The following is a 20,693-nucleotide window of genomic DNA, read 5'->3' on the forward strand; positions in this document are numbered from 1 at the left end:
CAATCCACCTAACCTGCACATTTTTGTACTGTGAGAGGAAACCGGGGAACCCGGAGGAAACCCACGCAGGCACGGGGAGAACATGCAGACTCCGCACAGACAGTGACCCAAGGCGGGAATCGAACCTGGGACCCCGGCTGTGAAGCAACTGTGCTAAACACTGTGCGTTGGATACATAATAAGGGGCAGTGTGGGGGATTTCAGATAGATGAGGTAAGCGGAGTCAAATAACCTTCCTCTTACCATTCATCTCATATTTATATCGCTCCAACTAGCATAAAGGCATTCAATAACTGCAATGGAATGAAATATTATCTTAAGATAATTATCTTAAGACAAATGCACTTATGAAAAACGTATAAGGTTTGTTCTATAATTTGAAGCACAGCTCCATTTCAAAACTCATTATTGTTTACTCGAATACTGATTGAAGTGGGATTTGTTGCGTTATTCAACATAGTTATTCAACATAGACCACAGTTGATTCAATAATTCTCTAAATTGGTGAGCCATCAATCATAAAATAACAATTGCATGTTGGAAGACTCATTACGATAATTGTTATGTGCTCCACTTATGTTCATTTTTGCAGGATAAATGGCACATAGCACACACACTTTGAAATGAAATGTTTCCATGTGCTGTCTCACAGTCCTTCCTCCAAGCCACATAGTTTTCCAGAATAAAAATCCTTCACATGCATCGACATTCAGTGCCCGAGCATTTCATTAAATGCATATCCAGCATGCACCAGTTATGCCTCCACATTCCAGATATTAAAACTGCCCAATTTTTCACCTGAAATCAATGTCCAACAAACCTGAGTTAAAAAACAGCAAGTGGACATCAAGTGAACATTGCACCGAGGTTTGCTGTGCCACATTACTTGTCAGCTCTTGCGTTAACAATTGGGCATTAGGTGAAAGCCTGAAATGTTAGCTCTGTTCCTCTCTTCATAGGTGCTTCCTGGCGAGTATTTACATTGTTTTCTGTCCCTATTGTGGATGATCATCCTGCCTTTGCTCTGCCATTGGTACTACTTTTGCCCAGGCCAACAGCACCAGTATTGCCTATGCTGAGCGATCATGATGGCTTGAGGGGTACCTCAACACAGACTTCTTGTGCAATGGAAGTCAAAGATGGAGGAAATTTGAGTGCAGCTGTATTCCTGACGAGCAGCAGCCAGCAGGCCCCTAAACCTAAAGTTCCAAAGATTTACATATAGAAGCATGCCTTTTGGACGAAAATTTCTTTGGCAGATAATCCACATGAGCCTCCTTCAACCTGATTCCTCAAAAAACAATAAACATATCCTTCCCTCCTTTTCTCCCTCAGGTAACCATCATGTTTCATCTGAGATGCAACTAAATGGCGTGGCAACTAAATTGAGTGCCTGAATTACTCCTTGTGGTATCACATATACACCACAGGAAGTGAAGACTTTTCTTCTGAATTCTCTGCTGAATTATTAGTGACTGTTAGGCTACCAGACCAGACGCTGGACAAGAAAAATCAAACAATTTGCAATTTGTAGGATGCTTCAAGCACAGGAATGATGACTCTGACCTCTAGGTATCTCTTATGTTCAAACAAACTTCAATTTATACACAAAATCAATCAAATCAACATCAAAGAAATAGCTTTATAATTCACAGTCAAACACGTTCTTACATGAAAGGAAAATCTTTCACTCACTGTCTACACCTGCCGCTTTATATATCCCAATAACCGAATATATATAACCGAATACAGTTCAAAATCCACTCATAAAAAAAGTGAGCAATTAGCGTTACTTGCTGTTCTATAGAACATACAGTGCAGAAGGAGGACATTCGGCCCAGCGAGTCTGCACCACCCACTTAAGCCCCCACGTCCATCCTATCCCCGCAACCCAATTACCCCTCCTAACCTTTTTGGACACTAAGGGCAATTTAACATGGCCAATCCACCTAATCTGCACGTCTTTGGACTGTGGGAGGAAACCGGAGCACCCGGAGGAAACGCACACAGACTCCACACAGATTCCAACAGGGATTCGAACCTGGGACCCTGGCACTGTGAAGCCACAGTGATAGCCACTTGTGCTACCGTGCTGCCCACGGTTCTCTGTGCAGATCTTCAAAGAGAGACCCTTTCAGGAACAACCTGAATATCCTTCTGTTTTGTCAGACTCAAATCCTGTGGCAAAACTGCCAAAAACTATGGACAGGCCTGGTTACTCCCATTAATTATATAATCTGAAGCCTACTAAGGTATCCCATGACCTGCTTAGCTAGGACGAAACACCATGCACCATTCGTCCCAAAAGACATGCTGTTAGATAATTTGGACAAGCTGAATTCTCCCTCTGTGCATCCGAACAGTCGCTGGAATGTGGCGACCAAGGGCTTTTCACACAGCCTATTTCTGACAATAAAAATGATTAAAATTAATTAGCTACACCCCAAGGAACCTCCTTTCTATAACCAATATTCCATTAACCATCTTTCTGTAAAGAGGTAAATGGTTAAAATCAATGATGACCTCAAATGTATGACCACTACATAGAACATAGAACATTACAGCGCAGTACAGGCCCTTCGGCCCACGATGTTGCACCGTCCTGTGAAACCCTTCTAAAGTCCCTCTACACTATTCCCTTATCGTCCATATGCCTATCCAATGACGACTTGAATGCGTTTAGTCTTGGCGAGTCCCTGTTGCAGGCAGGGCATTCCACGCCCTTACTACTCTCTGAGTAAAGAACCTACCTCTGACATCTGTCCTATATCTATCTCCCCTCAATTTAAAGCTATGTCCCCTCGTGCTGGACATCACCATCCGAGGAAAAAGGCTCTCAATGTCCACTCTATCTAATCCACTGATCATCTTGTATGCCTCAATTAAGTCCCCTCTTAACCTTCTTCTCTCTAACGAAAACAGCCTCAAGTCCTTCAGCCTTTCCTCATATGATCTTCCCTCCATACCAGGGAACATTCTTGTAAATCTCCTCTGTACCCTTTCCAATGCTTCCACATCCTTCCTATAATGTGGCGACCAGAACTGTACACAATACTTCAAATGCGGCCGCACCAGAGTTTTGTACAACTGCAACATGACCTCATGGCTCCGAAACTCAATTCCTCAAAAGCTAACACACCGTACGCCTTCTTAACAACCCTCTCAACCTGGGTGGCAACTTTCAGGGATCTATGGACATGGACACCGAGAACTCTCTGCTCGTCCACACTACCAAGAATCTTACCATTAGCCCAGTACTCTACCTTTCTGTTATTCCTTCCAAAATGAATCACCTCACACTTTTCTGCATTAAACTCCATTTGCCACCTGTCAGCTCAGCTCTGCAGCTTATCTATGTCCCTCTGTAACTTGTAACATCCTTCTGCACTGTCCACAACTCCACCGACTTTAGTGTCATCTGCAAATTTACTCACCCATCCTTCTACGCCCTCCTCCAGGTCATTTATAAAAATGACAAACAGCAACGGCCCCAAAACAGATCCTTGTGGCACACCACTAGTAACTGGACACCAGTCAGAGCATTTCCCATCAACCACCACTCTTTGTCTTCTATCAGCTAGCCAATTTCTGATCCAAACTGCTAAATCACCCTGAATCCCATGCCTCTGTATTTTCTGCAATAGCCTACCGTGGGGAACCTTATCAAACGCTTTACTGAAATCCATATACACCACATCAACTGCTTTACCCTCATCCACCTGTTTGGTCACCTTCTCGAAGAACTCAATGAGGTTTGTGAGGCACGACCTACCCTTCACAAAACCATGTTGACTATCTCTAATCAAATTATTCCTTTCCAGATGATTATACATCCTATCTCTTATAAACCTTTCCAAGACTTTTCCCACAACAGAAGTAAGGCTCACTGGTCTATAGTTACCGGGGTTATCTCTACTCCCCTTCTTGTACAAGGGGACATTTGCTATCCTCCAGTCCTCTGGCACTATTCCTGTAGACAAAGATGACTTAAAGATCAAAGCCAAAGGCTCAGCAATCTCCTCCCTAGCTTCCCAGAGAATCCTAGGATAAATCCTATCCGGCCCAGGGGACTTATCTATTTTCACACTTTCCAGAATCGCTAACACCTCCTCCTTATGAACCTCAAGCCCTTCTAGTCTAGTAGCCTGTATCTCAGTAGTCTCCTCGACAACTTTGTCTTTTTCCTGTGTGAATACTGACTAAATCACAACCTTAGCAGACATGCTGTTTGCGTGCACTTGAACCCAGGGCTTTTAATAACATTACTCCAACAAAATATAAAATATAATATATAACAATTTCCTATATTCATCACAGTGACTTAAATTTAAGACCCCCAGTTTTGGACTCCCATTCCACCCCCACAAGTAGAATTTTCTCTGTCCACACTGCCAACCCCCCACCCCCCACTTCATAATTTTAAAGACCTCTCTCATGGCACCACACAGCCTTCTCTTTTCTCATGTTTATTTTCCAAAGTTATGCTGTGATGTTGAAAGGCTATGTAAAACCTTTCTTGTGCATTCCTTTTTATCTTACTGCGACTGCACGTTGGTCTCAATGGGTAATCCTGGCCCAAATGCAAACTTCTCAGCTCATTCGTAGCAAGAAATGAGATCGTGTTTGCTGGCTTCATAAGTCGAACATTCACGATTCAAACAAAATGGTGATGCAAATATAGGCCTAGATCTTTGGTTATGCCAGCAAGAAACGTTTCAAACACTCAGTTATTATAGCCGATAGACTCAAACACTGGCTGCGGACTGCCTCTTGAACTTCATGTTGCCCAGTTATAATCAGGATAGGAGAACTCTGGCATCTCTGCAAGACAAAAAGGTCCTAATGTACAGAGCAGTTGTGGTCACCATACTCCTGTACCGCAGTCAGACCTAGACTTTGTATCATCAACACATAAGAGCACTTGAGAAATTCCAACAGTAATGTCTCCGTTGCATCCATTGGATTCATTGACCTTTGGACAAACGCTAATATCCTTTTTGACGTTAACTCCACAGGCATTTAGGCAAAACTCTTGCAAAATCAATTTAGATGGACTGGACACTGTGTCCCTGAAACTGTCCTCCCTCCCCACCCATGGTAAAACCTTAGAACATAATCTAATAATCCCGATAAAATAATCATTCAGGCCAATACTCAGGAACGAATTCATGCAACAAAAAAAAATCACACTTTAAATTGTGTTTTGCATGAGGTTACAGAGAAAACGGCCTTAGATTCAACCGGAACCCAGTTAAATAAAGTTTGAATATTTCTTCACTATTTAAACTGAAATGAGCTGAAGAGTCTCGCCTGAACTTTTCTTGTGCGCACATTCTTGCATTTTGCTTTTGTATTAAAAGTGTGCATTATATATTCAGCAGTCAGTACAGTCACAGCACAGGAAGCAGCTCAGTGGGGGACTGCTCTTAGATGGCAGTCAGCACTTCAAATAACTTTTCTATGCATAACATCAAAATCTTAATTTGCCATTGGACACACAAAGCAACTACTAATTAGGATTCACCACTGTGCTTTACCTTTCAAACTGTATCGATTTGTGCATTCGTCCTCGATTCTGGAATCGCTGGGGTCAACTTCACAAGAATGGTATCAGTGTCTGAAGGAAAGAAAATGATACATTTGATGAAAGACGCAAGAGTTATTTGTCAAGGCATATTTCACAATGCTGTACTATGGAATAGTAAGGATGCGAGTGGTGTGGTGATTGATTTCCACGTGAGATAGTCTCATACTATGACAGACCTTTTAGGATGGACGGTCGGTGGAGGGGTGGGGGGTGTGGGAGGCTACAAAGGATTTTCCTAACGGATGGGGTGGGAGCTCAGCTTGGGCCACCCTTGCACACCCGCCATGTGGTTAGTCCAATAGTAACATAAGAACATAAAAGTTAGGAGCAGGAGTAGGTCATCTGGCCCTCCGAGCCTGCTCCACCATTCAATGAGATCATGGCTGATCTTTTGTGGACTCGGCTCCACTTTCCCGCCCGAATACCACAACCCTTTATTCCTTTATTCTTCAAAAAACGATTTATCTTTATCTTGAACGTACTGGCCAAAGCTAAGAAGTGAAGATGGTTGGGGGACGCAGGAATATTGAAAGGCTCGAAAGAATTTTAAAACTATGCAGAGCAAATTTAAAGTGAAACTTTTTGAAGTTAAAGTTAAATGAATGTAATTGAAATTTCAATCAATTGTGGGTTTGTTTTGTTATTTGTAAAGAGGTTTTGGCGTTAATTGAAATTCTATGTGCACTTGCATTGCTTTCTCGGCTCTGCTGTGGAGAAGTGTGAATCACATGAGCTGCCATCTCCTCTTCAGTCATTGTAATTGCAAAATCTGAAGCCCCAAATGTACAGGAGTAAGAAAAATAAGTTTGGCTCCTCACACTTAACCCAGTGAGAAGCCAGCTCCATAGATCCACAATTTTGTGGAGCGATGATACAGTTTGCTGCAACCTAGTTAGCTTGTCGTTAGTCAGGGAGCTAACTGCAGAAGTACTGGCTACGCCTCTTTGACGATGACTAAGGGGTCTGAGCAGGTGGTCCAAGCAGAATCAATCGTAACTTTCAAAAGGCAATTGGGTAGGTACTTAAAGGAGAGAAAACTGCAAGCAGGGCTACGGGGAGAACAGTTGAGTGGGTCTAAATTGATAGATCATTCAAAGAGCCAGCACAGTCTCTGTGCACTGAATAGCTTCTTTCTGTGCTGTCAGATTATTTCAGTCGAAGATAATTGAGAGAACTCCTGCGAAAATCCAAACTACAGCCGTGCACCCAGATACAAGATGAACAGCAGACGTATATGCAGCCTAAAAGATAGAGGTGGAAGACAGCCTCCTTATTTGGAAAAGATTATGCTTGCTTCCCGTCATTCAGGGAAGTGCAAAGAGTGAGTATGGGAGGTGAAAGATGTATGACAAACATACGCATATAGAACATAGAACAGTACAGCACAGAACAGGCCCTTCGGCCCTCGATGTTGTGCCGAGCAATGATCACCCTACTCAAACCCACGTATCCACCCTATACCCGTAACCCAACAACCCTCCCATAACCTTACATTTTAGGACACTACGGGTAATTTAGCATGGCCAATCCACCTAACCCGCACATCTTTGGACTGTGGGAGGAAACCGGAGCACCCGGAGGAAACCCACACATACACGGGGAGGACGTGCAGACTCCGCACTGACAGTGACCCAGCCGGGAATCGAACCTGGGACCCTGGAGCTGTGAAGCATTTATGCTAACCACCATGCTACCGTGCTGCCCCATGCTACATGTGACCCATCTACCCCCGATGACCTTGCCTCAAAAGAATTTATCTCTCTCAGACTTAAAATGATTCAATTACTCCACTTCCACTGCCTTCAAGGCAGAGATTTCAAACGTTGCACAACTCTCAGAGTTAGGATTTCTCCTCATCTCTGTCCTAAGAGGGAGACCCTAATTTTAGCACAGTTCAACATAGTTCTGGGCTAACCCACAAGAGAAAACATGTGTCCACGTCCATGCTGTCAAGACAATTCAGGATTCCATATATGTCAATCAAGTCACCCCTCACTCTTCTGGGCTTCACTGGAAACAATCTCAGCCTTTCCAACCTATCCTCATAAGACAACTCACTTATTCCAGGTATCAATGTTGTAAAGCTCGCCTGAATCGCCTCCAACACATTTACATCCTTCCTCAAATTAGGAGACCAAAACTGCGCACGATATTCAAGTTGTGATCTCACCAATGCCCTGTATAACTGAAGCACGATATCCTAACTTTTACATTTAATTTATTTCATAATAAAGAACATAATTCCATTCGCCTTCTCAATCACTTGCTGATACCTGCATACTAATGTTTTGTGATCCATGCACAAGAATAGCTAGAACCCGCTGCACCTCGGAATTCTGCAGTCATCCTCATTTAAGTAATACTCTGCTGTTTTATTCCTCCTGTCGAAGTGAACAGTTCCATATTTCTCACATTATTCAAATTGCCAGATTCTTGCCCTCACTCAACCAGGCTGCTTCCATCTGCACACCCCTTGGCCGGGATTTTCTGTGACGTGCGCAAATAATGGGGGGGAGCGGAGATTCGAGGGTGAGTCCCAAAATAGTATTCACACCAGCAGGACCCCCCTCCCCTCCACCCGGCATGTGATGTAGAACCCTATTAGCATACATTGCAATATCATTAGTGGTCTTCCCCGTTCTACTATCCCCCCACACTGCTTCTTGGCAATGCCTCCTGGGGACACTGCTAGGGGGCAGAGAAAAGACACAGTCCAGGGAGGGGGGGAGGGCTTCTGATGGGGAGGTCCACAGGAGAGGTTCCCCCTGTCTGCGAGGGAGATTCCTTAGGGAGGTGCCATGTGCTTTGCGGGGGGTGGGGGCTCCCTCTGTCTGCAGAAACCCTTTCTCTTATTTTTATTATGTTTAGATAGGGGCATCCTGAATAAATGGTGGTCCAATCTCTTGAAGGCCAACATTGCTGATGGAGCAGGCTTTGAAGATGTCATGGGACCCGCTTCATTTGACCAAGTGTCAAAACAAATGGGAGGAAAGCCAGCAGAGGAGACACTTAATCACAAAATCAGAAAATTCCACCACTTTCGTCTACTTTACAACAAATTATTCTACCTATCTTTGTATTATCTGCAAATTTAGCTAGCATGCCTTTGGCTGTCTCTATCCCTTCTTGAATAGAGGGGTTATAATTTCCCACCTGATGGAACCTTTGCAAAATACATGGAATTTTGGATAATTAGCGCCAATGCATCTATTACCTCATTGGCCACCTCTTTTAAGATCTTAGGATGAAGTCCATCTGGATTCGGAGACTCAGAGCTGCAGCTCCATTAGTTTGCTCAGTACCACTTCCCTAGTGATTGCGATTTAGCGATTGTAAGTTTGCCAAGTTCCATTCTTCCCTCCACCTCCTGATTTCCAGCTTTACTGGAAAGTTTTTTGTTTCATCTCCAGTGAAGACAGAAGCAAAATATTTGTTCATTTCATCTGACATGTCCTTATTATCTACCATTAACTCATAATTCTCACCCTCCAGACGACCACCAGTCCCTTTAACTACTCCTCTGCTTTCTAAATACCAGCTGTCATGTGAGAGTACCTTTAAGAAATGGGTGTTTATAAATGGGTATGTATATAAATATCTGTAGTGAGAGTACCGTTAAGAAATGGGTGTTTATTACTGCAGTGATGTCAGAGTGTGTGTGGAGCTGGGCTGTCTGACAGCTTTTTACTTTTGCTTTAGGCTTTTTGCTGCAGGGTGGGTTTGGTTTAATTTTAGTTTTGGAGAAGCTGCAATAACGGCAGGATATGTGTGAATCTCTGCAAGCTTATGAGTGTCCATTTGCTGATTTCAATGTGGTAACAGTTCTCAGTAATGAAGTTACTGGTTTAGCTCACTGGGCTAAATCGCTGGCTTTTAAAGCCGACAAAGCAGGCCAGCAGCACGGTTCGATTCCCGTACCAGCCTCCCCGAACAGGCGCCGGAATGTGGCGACTAGGGGCTTTTCACAGTAACTTCATTGAAGCCTACTCGTGACAATAAACAATTTTCATTTCATTTCAATTTTCATTTCAATAGTTGACAATGGGTATTTTTTCGTATTATAATTGTGGTGTAATCTTTCTTTTTTATGAATTATTTGGTTTTAAAGTTTGGGTCGGTTTTCAAGTCTTTTTCTCATTTCATCACTTGCAAATATACACATGTTAATGAGCAAACCGGGGTGGTTTAGCTCAGTTGGCTTCATTTCAAGTTAAGCCTTTAAGTTATGTATTTCTGTAAAAAGGTGTTTTTAAGTCTCGCGGATGTTAAAAGGAAAACTTAAAGGATTACTTAGTGTTGTAGTCTTTGGAGGTTGTATTTGAATTAATGGTTGCTAAGATGTTCACTGTATGTTTTAAAAAGGTTTACTTGAGTTCATAGAATAAACATCGTTTTGCTTTAAAAAATACTTTTCCATTTCTGCTGTACCACACCTGTCGAGTGGGCCGTGTGCTCCCCATACCACAATCTATTAAAAGTTGTAGGTCAGGTGAACTCCATGATACACTTTGGGGCTCTCTAAACCCTGGCCCATAACACTGCACAAACTCAATGTTTGTTTTTATATTTCTAGCTAGCTTCCTCTCATTCTCTAATATCTTCCTCCTGATTAACCATTAAGTCATTCTCTGCTGTTGTGTATATTCTGACGAGTCATCTGACCTGCCACTTATTTATTGGAAATTTGAAGGGAAAGGAAATAAAATTTAAGGTTAATCACAAAGCTGGTGTATAAGTTACAAATCATGATTCATTCTCAAATTTGTTTTGGGTCATCGCTACTGATCTAAAATTGAAACTGCACGAATATATATTATATAATTCAATCATTGATGGGTAGGTGCTTGGTGCATTGTCTGTTGATGCTCCAATGTGAGCCATATTCTTGGCAGTTTTTCCAGTGGTGCTTTGGTATTGCCTTCCACTCTCAGGGGCAGAAAAAGAGATAGGTCCCAATTCTACCTCAACTGGAACTGGGACTGAACCCACGATGAACCATATGCTAGCCATTCAAGCTAACTGGACCCCCCAAAACAATGTAATATAATCCATTAATCCTTCATCCCCATTTTGTTGTGGAGTCCAGCTTGTTTAAATACTGCATTCCAAGCTCCTTCAGCAACTCTCAACTTCCTTGTCAATACAAATCTAAAACAGTACTCTATCCAATGGACTAGATTTTCTATGCACATCACATTTTATATAAAATCCTGGTAAATTCCTACAAACTATCAGTCGAGGCCTTTATTCAACTCACTAGATTTACCTAAATTTGAGCTTTAACTTTACAAAATGAAATCTACATATTTCACTGCCTGGGTGGTTGAAATGTACGTTGTACCTTTCAGAAGTCATTCTTTTTTATGATAAGTGCAGTCACTGTTGTTATGTAGGCAAATAATTACACCAGATTGTGCACAGCAAAATCCCACAAATTGCACAAGAGCTAACTTGCATTGCGGCGCTGGCTCTGGGATACATTTTGGCCAGGACGTTGGGAGAACTTTCTGCTCCTCATCCGGATCTTTTACGGAGCGAACAGGTAGAACCTTAGTTGTTCATTTCCTCCAAAAGATAGCATCTACAACAATGGCGACTCTCATCAATACCGCGGCAAAGTACTAGCCCAGATGACACACTCCATGCCTGGAGCTGAAATCCATAATCTTGCAACTCATAGACAACATTACGAGCAAAAGTACTGACAAGGTGATACTCTGAGAAACCTTGATAAGGCCCATGGTGCAGAAAGCGACTCAAACTGAAAAGGTTGATAAATAATTTGAATTCCAGAAACAATGGGAGATCAATGTCAAAACTCTGAGGAGGAGGACTTGCATTTACTCAGATTGTCGGCAATGTAGAGGCCCGAGGGAGGGAAGGGCTTCCATAAATTTGAGGTCCCTCGAAGAATAAGTGAGAGATGCTGCAACATCTTGATAATCTTAACATAATTCTCCAAGGATTCCTCATATAATTTCTGGGGCTGGTAGATATTTAATGTTTGATGTAACTTGTCAAAAACTTTAGATGGAAGTTTGTTTTTCTCTTATTAGACTAGTTTTAAGTAGCAAAGGGAAGCACATTCTTTTTATTCAACAGAGGGCCACTGGAGAGTTTCGGCAGAAGAAAATAAGAACAGATGCAGAACAATGACATCTGGAGTGCCCTGGGGAGTAAGGACAATTAAATCCTCAGTGCATTTCACGATTAAGATAAAATATCAACAGTAGAAAAGTCATTTAAAAATCAACTTTTGGATAATACAAGTACCATTGTGCGAAAGATTTCAACTTGAACAAGAGGTCCTAATATTGTGGCACTTTCACAACCATCCCATTATTTTCCTCAGCCAGCACCTTCAAAAACCCATGACTGCGACCATTGAGAAGGACAAGGGCAGCGGACACATGGGAATACCACCATTTGGAAGTTCCCTTCCAAGCCACTCACAAACCTGACTTGGAAATGTATAAGTTCCATCGCTTTTGCTGGGTCAAAATCCTGAATTTCCTCCCGAACAGCACTGTGGGTGCACCTACACCCCATGGACTGCAGCGGTTCAAGACCACCTTTGCTTGGGCAATTAGGGATGGGCAATAAATGTTGGCCTGGCGAGTGAAGCCCACATCCCTTGAATGAATAAAGAAACACAAAGGCATTGAAATTTTAAAACATTTTTTTTAGAGCACCCAATTCATTTTTTTTTCCAATTAAGGGGCAATTTAGCGTGGCCAATCCACCTACCCTGCACATCTTTGGGTTGTGGGGGCAAAACCCACGCTAACATGGGGAGAATGTGCAAACTCCACACGGACAGTGACCCAGAGCCGGGATCGAACCTTGGACCTTGGCACCGTGAGGCAGCTGTGCTAACCGCTGCGCCACTGTGCTGCCCTGGCATTGAAATTTTAACTGCTGGAACAGCCAACTCCATCTATTGATAACCACAGGATTTCATCACATTGTAATTCAACTTCTCAAGGACCATACTCATCAACCTCGCCACTCACAATCTAGAAACAATCCAAAACTCTGCAAAGCAAATCCTCTTATGCACCAAATCAAGTAGTTTCCACTGTCGAGCGCTACTGATTCCTTGGGCTGGATTTGCATGGAATCGAGGGGACACTTCAGACCTTTAACAATGGCAGGCAGGGCTTAGATACATTTCCAACAGATTCCATTTTGGACAATATGGGAAAAGGAAGCAGAGTGTAATTACACAGGAGGGAAACACAGACTCAGCAATGTCATTTGAACTTAATGCTGAGTTCAGACAGACCCCATTTTGGCTGTTGAAGGGGCTTTAATACACAGCTGGGAGGCACAAACTCATGGAGTAGATGTAAATGCTCTTGAAGAGTGGTAAGACCTATGTAGCTCTCATGATCTTAATGCCCTTTTCTATAAACTTTTTTAAATACAGGCCACAGCTGCCAGTGAGAGTTTACAAAATAAATTCTGCTCAACTGTTTTGATATAGAACCATTGGTTAAAAAAGTATTGTGAACTGTGAGAAGGACACAAATCTTCAAAACGTCGGAGAAAAGCTGGTGGAGTGGGCAGATAGGTGGCATATGAAGTTCAATGAGAAGTGTGATTTGATTCATTCTGGTGGGAAGAACAGAGGGAGAGAGAATAGAAAATAAAGGGTATAAATCTAAAGGATTTGCAGAAAGCAGAGGGACCAGGGTGTATATGTCTTTACGTCATTGAAGGTGGCAAAACAGATGGAGAAAGCAATAACTAAAGCAGACATTATCCTAGGCTATATTCATATGTGGCACAGTCCCCTGTAAACCCACTCCAGGGGAAGATCCGGTCTCTCTATTGATCAAGATAATGGAGAAACCCTCCCAAAAGTGGAATACTTCCCATGTGTGGGGACCCATCTCTCATTTAAGGCTAACATCAATGCAGAGATCCAACATCATATCCAATCAATGAACACTGCCTTCCAACGCTTAAGGATGAGAGTCTTCGAAGACCGCAACATCTGTGCTGATACCAAAATCCTCGTGTACAAGGCAGTCGTCCTCCTAACACTTGCGTATGGCTCAGAAACTTGGACTATGTTCAGATGCCACCTCAAAGCCCTGGAGAGCTACCATCAATGCTGTCTGAGATGAATTCTCCACTTCAGCTGAGGGGGCTGAAATTTTAACTCACTTTCTCTCTCCCCAGGTGCTGCCAGGCTTGCTGTGTTGCCAGCATGCTCTGCTGTTATCTCACCTCTTCAAATGTCCAACTATCCTCCCTCAATATTAAGAGCCCCAGTGGAATTCTCCAACAAAGGGACTCACGTACGAGATGCTCGATTTGGGCCTGCCAGAGCAGCTAATGCTCCAGAGTCAATTCAAAAGGAACCGGCCCAGAAGTCCCCATTACACCACATCTTTTAAACGTGATCAAAAGCATCAGTAGCGCATCAACAACTCTTTCATTTTAAGCAACTTTGCTTTTGTTCAAAGATAAAGAGAATATACTCGACGAGTTTGACTTTGCTGCACATGTGTCACAGTTTCACTTTGTAGGTTGTCAAATGAATTTTTGAAGGAACTGCGCAATATTTTTTTTATTAAAGAGTAAACTTCTGCGGTATGATTAAAGGATTATTTTGCATTTTGAAGTTCGCTTTTTTTCCCCCCATCAGTGTGCTTTGTGATTGATGTAAGACTTTGAAATGGAGAGCGAGCTTTCACGCAGTGACCAGGTAGGAGTCTGACAGAAAATGTAAAATAGAAGTAGTTCAATAAAGTGTCGCACTTCTTTGTTTTTAAGCTTATAGATCTGTTGATGAGTCAAGTCCCAAGGGAGTAATTTAGTTGTGGGATACGAGGAACAAAATTCTCTCCTAATATGCTTTATATATCTCTCTGTTTAACTATGATATTTAAAGAACAATTTAATCATATCACTGTACATTTAAAATGTAATTTTAAAAAAATTGGAGCTCAGAATATGTTTACTGGTTGATAAATTGGCAGTGACAGTTGCCTGAAATTATCATGATTTACCCAAAACACTTATCCTGAACATCAATGCAGCCCAGTGACTCTCATTGGACCTCCGATCAGTCTCCAACAAGCACACGGTGACACTAAGCAATCCTGTATTACATGGCTCGTGGCAGTTAATGAGATTGTTACATTACATTCAATATTCAAAAGCTGAACCATAGTCAAGCTAAGTAAATGCTCCCTCTCAAACTACGCTCTCACTGCATTTTAAAGAACCATAAAAATGTTATCGAACCATATTTTTCATCCATTTGCATTTCGCATTAAACACTGTTTAATTTTTGTCATGAATGTCTCGAGACATTAATGGTTCCTCCACCATTTAAAGTGAACGAGCGACTTAAAGCCACAGCAATTGTCCGCAGTGAGGAAGGGTTTTCGGCGGAATCTTCCATTCTGTGTTGGGGGGTGGGGGGAGCAGGAGCGGGGGGGAAGAGTAGATGATCGCTGTATGATGCGACCATCAATTCACTCGAGACATGAGTAGAAGTAAACCGTGGCTTTAATCAACTTTGAACAGCGCCTGCCTGCGACTGAGCCAATGCTGAGAACTGCCTGCAGGTCGACTGCTCTTTATACCTCCCTTCAAGGGTGCGGAGCCATGGGCGGAGCCCATACATGCCCCAACATGTTCTCCTATGGAAAATGCCATACAATGGCCCATAGGAGAAGCCCACAAGGGCAACAGTATGGCACAGATACAAATATAGAAATACAAGTGCGAAAGCACAGATACAAATACACTGGTGGATTATTAGTATAATACATTCACCACACTGTACACGCACAATCTTGCGCTGTTCAACTCATTATTTGTGCATCACTGTGTAGCGCAACGAGTCTTTCCGTGCCATTACCTCTCATGGGCTCAACAGTCCGGCCGCCCTATTTAAAGGGTAACTGGATAGCTTCACCCCAGGTCCAGCCTCCACTCTAAACTTAGGCTTTACCTGTGTGCTCCCCGGCAACCCAATCATGGCAACCCATAGGAGTGAAGTTCGGGCAGCCTTTTTCTAAAAATTAGTGTCGGGTTGGTACTGTGAAAGTGCCAGGTTGGCATTGCCAAGGTGCCAAGTTGGCAATTATTTGTGTGCACGATCGGGCCGGTGGTTGCCCAGCGTAGGTGTTGGGGGGGCCGGGGTCTCTCCCATATTGCATTTGGGCTGGAGGGGAGGTCGGGGATTCTTTTTGGAGCCTCGGAAATCGGGACGCCAGTTAAAAAAGCAGGGTGATGTGCAGCCTCAGATTCGCGTTTCCCATTCAGGCCTCTTATTCAACACAAGTCGCGTTGAATAGCACTGCGAGTGCCGAGAAACATGGGGCGAAACGCGCTCGCAAGGGGACTTTGTTCCCTTTTGTGAAGATCGCACCCATTGGCTTCTGGGTTATTTCAGAGGGCATTTAAGAGTCAATCACATTGTTGGAAGGCAGTCTAGGTAAGGATGACAGATTTCCATCCCTAAAGTGAACGAGATGGACTTTTGCCACAATCAAAAATAATCATTGAATTCAAATTTCACCATCTGTCATGTGGGATTTGACCATGGGTCCCCAAATGTTACTCTACATGTCTGAATGACTAATTCAGTGAAAATACCACAATGCCACCTCCTCCTCATATCGCCCCAAGCAGGCAAAAGCTTAGCGCTGCCAGGGACCCGGGATCGATTCCTCGCTTTGGGTAACTGTATGGAGTTTGCATGTTCTCCCAGTGTCTGCGTGGGTTTCCTCGGGGTGTTCTGGTTTCCTCCCACAGCCCAAAGATGTGCAGGTTAGGTGGATTGCCCAGGATCAGTTGCCCCGTGGTGTCCAGGGATGTGTAGGTTAGTTGGGGTTATGGTGGTAGGGCAGGAGAGTCGGTCTAGGTAGGATGCTCTTTCGGGAGTTCGGTACAGACCCGATGGACCAAATGGCCTCCTTCTGCAATGTAAAGATTCTATGAATTCAGTGTCTACTGCCTCAATGTCGTGGAAGAAGAGACGCTCACCAGGTTCACGATAGTTATTTACAATCCTAAGACTGAACATACTAACTTCCAGCCTGTGGGGAATTTAAGTTGTAACATGAGCTTAATTCTGAGCAAGATGGCCTTTTAATGCAGATGCACAACATGGTAACACAGTCGAAAGGACTTCCTGACATAGTTCATGAGGAGGCTCAACCCGCCTGTAAAGTCTCGACAACAGAATTGTGACAGTTCATCTGCAAACTGGTCAAGGAAGTGTTTTGTGGCTCCAAGTCAAATTAAGTCCCTGTGCCTGCTACACTTGCCACTGCTGGGAGGAGCAGAAGATTCTGCCTTTAAAGTCAGGAGACTGAATTTTCCTGTCCTGTTGTTACAAGCAACAAGTGGAGAACGTGGCTCCCTGCCATATGTACCTACTTCATGCAGGGAAATCCTGCCTATGAACTCATCATAGGACAGAGCAGGAAATAGCAAAACAATAATTTAAAGGGCATACAATGACTGCAAGGCAATAGGGGACAAGTAACTTGGAATCATAGAATTCCTATGGTTCAGAAGGAGGCCATTTGGCCCAATGAGACCGCACTGACCCTCCGAAAAAGCACCCTACCTAGGCCCACCCTCTCCTCGCAACCCTATAACCCCCACCAAACTTGCACATCTTTGGACACTAAGGGGCAATTCAGCATGGCCAATCCACCTAACCTGCATATCTTTTGACTGGGAGGAAACCGGAGCACCCAAAAGAAGCCCACGCAGACACGGGCAGGGAGTGCAAACTCCACACAGTCACCAAAGGCCGGTATTGACACTGAATCTCTGACTCTGTGAGGTAGCAGTGCTAACCACTGTGCAACCGTGCTGCCCTAGTGACAGATTAGTTGGTAGCAAGACAGAAAGCAAAGGGTAGTAGAGCATGTTGAAAGGGTGACAGAGTGGCAGAAGGTGGGAAGTGAGGTCCCACAAGGATTTCTCGTTCTGCAGATGGGTTGGAGCTGATCTTGGGAACTAACTGGGAACATCAGAGTAGTGCCCAAAGCCCAACCATCTTCAGCTGCTTCATCACTGACCTGCCTTCCATCATAAGGCCAGACGTGGGGATGTATGCGGATGACTGCACAATGTTCAGCACCATTCGTGGCTCCTCAGATAATGAAGGAGTCCATTTCCAAATGCAGGAAAACCTGGACAATATCGAGGCTTGGGCTGACAAGTGGCAAGTTACATTCATGCCACACAAGCACCAGGCAATATTCATCTCCCACAAGAGAGGATCTAACCACTGTCCCTTGGCATTCAATGGCATTACTATCGTGGAATCACCCACAATTAACATTCTGGCGATTACCATTGATCAGAAACTGAACTGGATTAGCCACATTAATACAGTGGCTACCAGGGAAGGTCAAAGCTAGGAATCCTATGGCGAGTAACTCACCTCCTGACCCCCCCAAAGTCTGTCTACCAGCGACAAGGCATAAGTCAGGAGCGTACGGAATCCTCTCCACGTGCCTGGGTGAGTGCAGCTCCAACAACACTCAAGAAGCTCGGCACCATCCAGGGCAAAGCAGCCCGCTTGATTGCTCCCCCTTCCACAAACATTCAAACCCTCCACCACCGACAAATAGTGGCAGCCATGTGTACCATCTACAAGATGCACTGCAGTAACTCACCAAGGTTCCTTAGCAACACCTTCCAAACCCATGACCACTGCAATCTAGATGGACAAGAGCAGCAGATACCTGGGAACCCCATCACCTGGAGGTTCCCCTCCAAGTCACTCACCATCCTAACTTGGAAACATATTGCCGTTCCTTCATTGTCGCTGGGTCAACATTCTGGAACTCCCTCCCTAACAGCACAGTGGGTGTATCTACACTTCAAGGACTGCAGGGGTTCAAGAAGGCAACTCACCACCACCTTCTGAAGGACAAAAAGGGATGGGCAATAAATGCTGGCCAAACCAGCGATGCCCGCATCCCACAAATTAATTTAAAAAAAATTTAAATCATGGAAATTTACAATTAAATATATTCTTATTTTTGTTCCATGTTGCAAAAACGAGAAAAGCCATTGCAAATGCAAATATTAAATGTCAGGTACGGATACATTTTTAGTGTGCTTACCAGCTTCAATACGGCAAAACCCTCACAGCTTTCATATTTCTTTCATCAAGTTCAACCATAAGAATTGAAAATCATTGTGGAGGCGGAACTCCATAAAGAACATTAAGCTGCCATTAACCCAGTAAAATTAATTAGATACAATGGCACCTATTTGATTTTCAGCTGTAGATTTATATTGCAAGCAGAATGTGTAAGTTGTGCACAAGTACTGTCCAATGAATCCTGGAAAACCCCAAATTATGGAGACATTTTTCTAAAATAAATTTAGGGCACCCAATTAATTTTTTCCCATTAAGGGGCAATTTAGTATGGCCAATTCACCGAGCCTGCGCATATTTTGTGTTGTGGGGGCGAAACCCACGCAAAAACTGGGAGAATGTGCAAACTCTACACGGACAGTGACCCAGAGCCAGGATTGAACCTGGGACCTCGGCGCCGTGAGGCTGCAGGGCTAACCCACTGTGCCACCGTGCTGCCCTAATTACAAAGCATGACACATGGAAGCACAATCAAACTTTTTGTTTGGAACAAAAGGCTAAAGAACTGGTCACTACTCAGGACAGAAATTAAATCCTCAGTTATTGCTGGTGAAAAACATGTTATCTCAACTTATTTGATGGCACAGAGAACTGCTAATGCAAAAAAAGTGCACATTACATGCTTTGCAGTTGGGAGTTGTGAATACAGCCCAGTTCATCGCGCAAACCCGCCTCCCATCCATTGACTGTCCACACCTCCCGCTGCCTTGGGAAAGTGGGCAGCATAATCAAAGACCCCTCCCATCCGGGTTATTCTCTCTTCCAACTTCTTCCATCAGGCAGGTGATACAAAAGTCTGAGAACACGCACTAACAGATTAAAAAACAGCTTCTTCCCTGCTGTTACCAGACTCCTGAATGGCCCTCTTATGGGCTGAACTGATCTCTCCACGCATCTTCCCTACTGTGTAGCACTACGCTCCATATGCTTCACCCAATTTACAGTGTGCATTTATTGTGTGTCCTCTGTTTTTCATGTATGGAATGATCTGCCTGACCTGTACACAAAAAATACTTTTGTTGTACCCCGGTACATGTGACAATTAATCTAGATGCCTTGTGTAATTGTTTGGGAGATGTTTGAAGAGTGGGGGGTCAAACAACAGGGTGGAAAAGAAATCACCGTTCAATGACACTGTCAAACAACAAATTGATTTAATGTCAGAGGAAATCCATGCGCTGTGAGACAGCAATGCCAACCACTGTGCAACCATGTCAGCCTCCTGTCTTAAACCTATCCCTTGATTTGCTACCCAAGCTTGATCACTCAACTCTCTTTGTTGAATTTAAAACCCTCTCTACTTCACTAGTTATGCAATTCGCTAAATGCTACCATTACAGATTTTTTGCTACTTGGGGGGAAATTGCTGTACATTCACAATTCGATTGACAGCTCCAAACATTTATTAAGAGGTCAGCTGTGGAATTATGAACACAAAAGCTTGTTTTATCATGGATTAATTAGTTGAGGGCATTTAAATATATTGAAAGGACTTTCATGAATAAGTTTTGTTTATGTAGTCATCCTGTGTGAAAAGAAATATACATTCACAAAGGAAACTGCAAGTCTGGATAGTTCTCTCTGTGAGGGACAGATTTGAGCTCTTTAATTCAAGTAACAAATGTTGATTTTGATGTGATCAAACCACAATGTGTACTGCACCTTTCAGGCCTATACAACAATTTCATTCTTATTTTCCAAAACAGTCTGCTGCAGTCTGGGCTACAAACTCTTTTTTGTGTGAATACAGAAGTTAAAATGTGACCCTCTGACCTAAAGGTATTGGTAGAGCTCAATGATGCTTCATCAGCCAGATAAGTCAGACATCAATTCAGTCAAATCCAGCTGAAGACATATCAGTGTGAATGTTCTGATGAAAGTAACACGCTTCTTCTCCCACACCGAAAGCGTTGGTCCCATGTACTCAACTTACTTATGTGAAGCTGGATTGTC

At 43.4% G+C, this 20,693-nt stretch overlaps 1 protein-coding gene across 17 annotated transcripts in view; it reads right to left on the reverse strand.

The window, feature by feature from the left end:
- tenm3 (teneurin transmembrane protein 3) overlaps nt 1-20,693 on the reverse strand; it is a 4,148,867-nt gene that overhangs the window by 2,300,554 nt on the left and 1,827,620 nt on the right. For all 17 annotated transcript variants that reach the window (XM_038805737.1, XM_038805738.1, XM_038805732.1 and 14 more), the window contains one exon: nt 5,538-5,617. The gene's annotated coding sequence lies outside the window, so the exon portion shown is untranslated. The remainder of the gene's footprint in view (nt 1-5,537; nt 5,618-20,693) is intronic.

This window comes from Scyliorhinus canicula, chromosome 8, assembly GCF_902713615.1.
Source record: "Scyliorhinus canicula chromosome 8, sScyCan1.1, whole genome shotgun sequence".
Classification (NCBI taxonomy): Eukaryota; Metazoa; Chordata; class Chondrichthyes; order Carcharhiniformes; family Scyliorhinidae; genus Scyliorhinus; species Scyliorhinus canicula.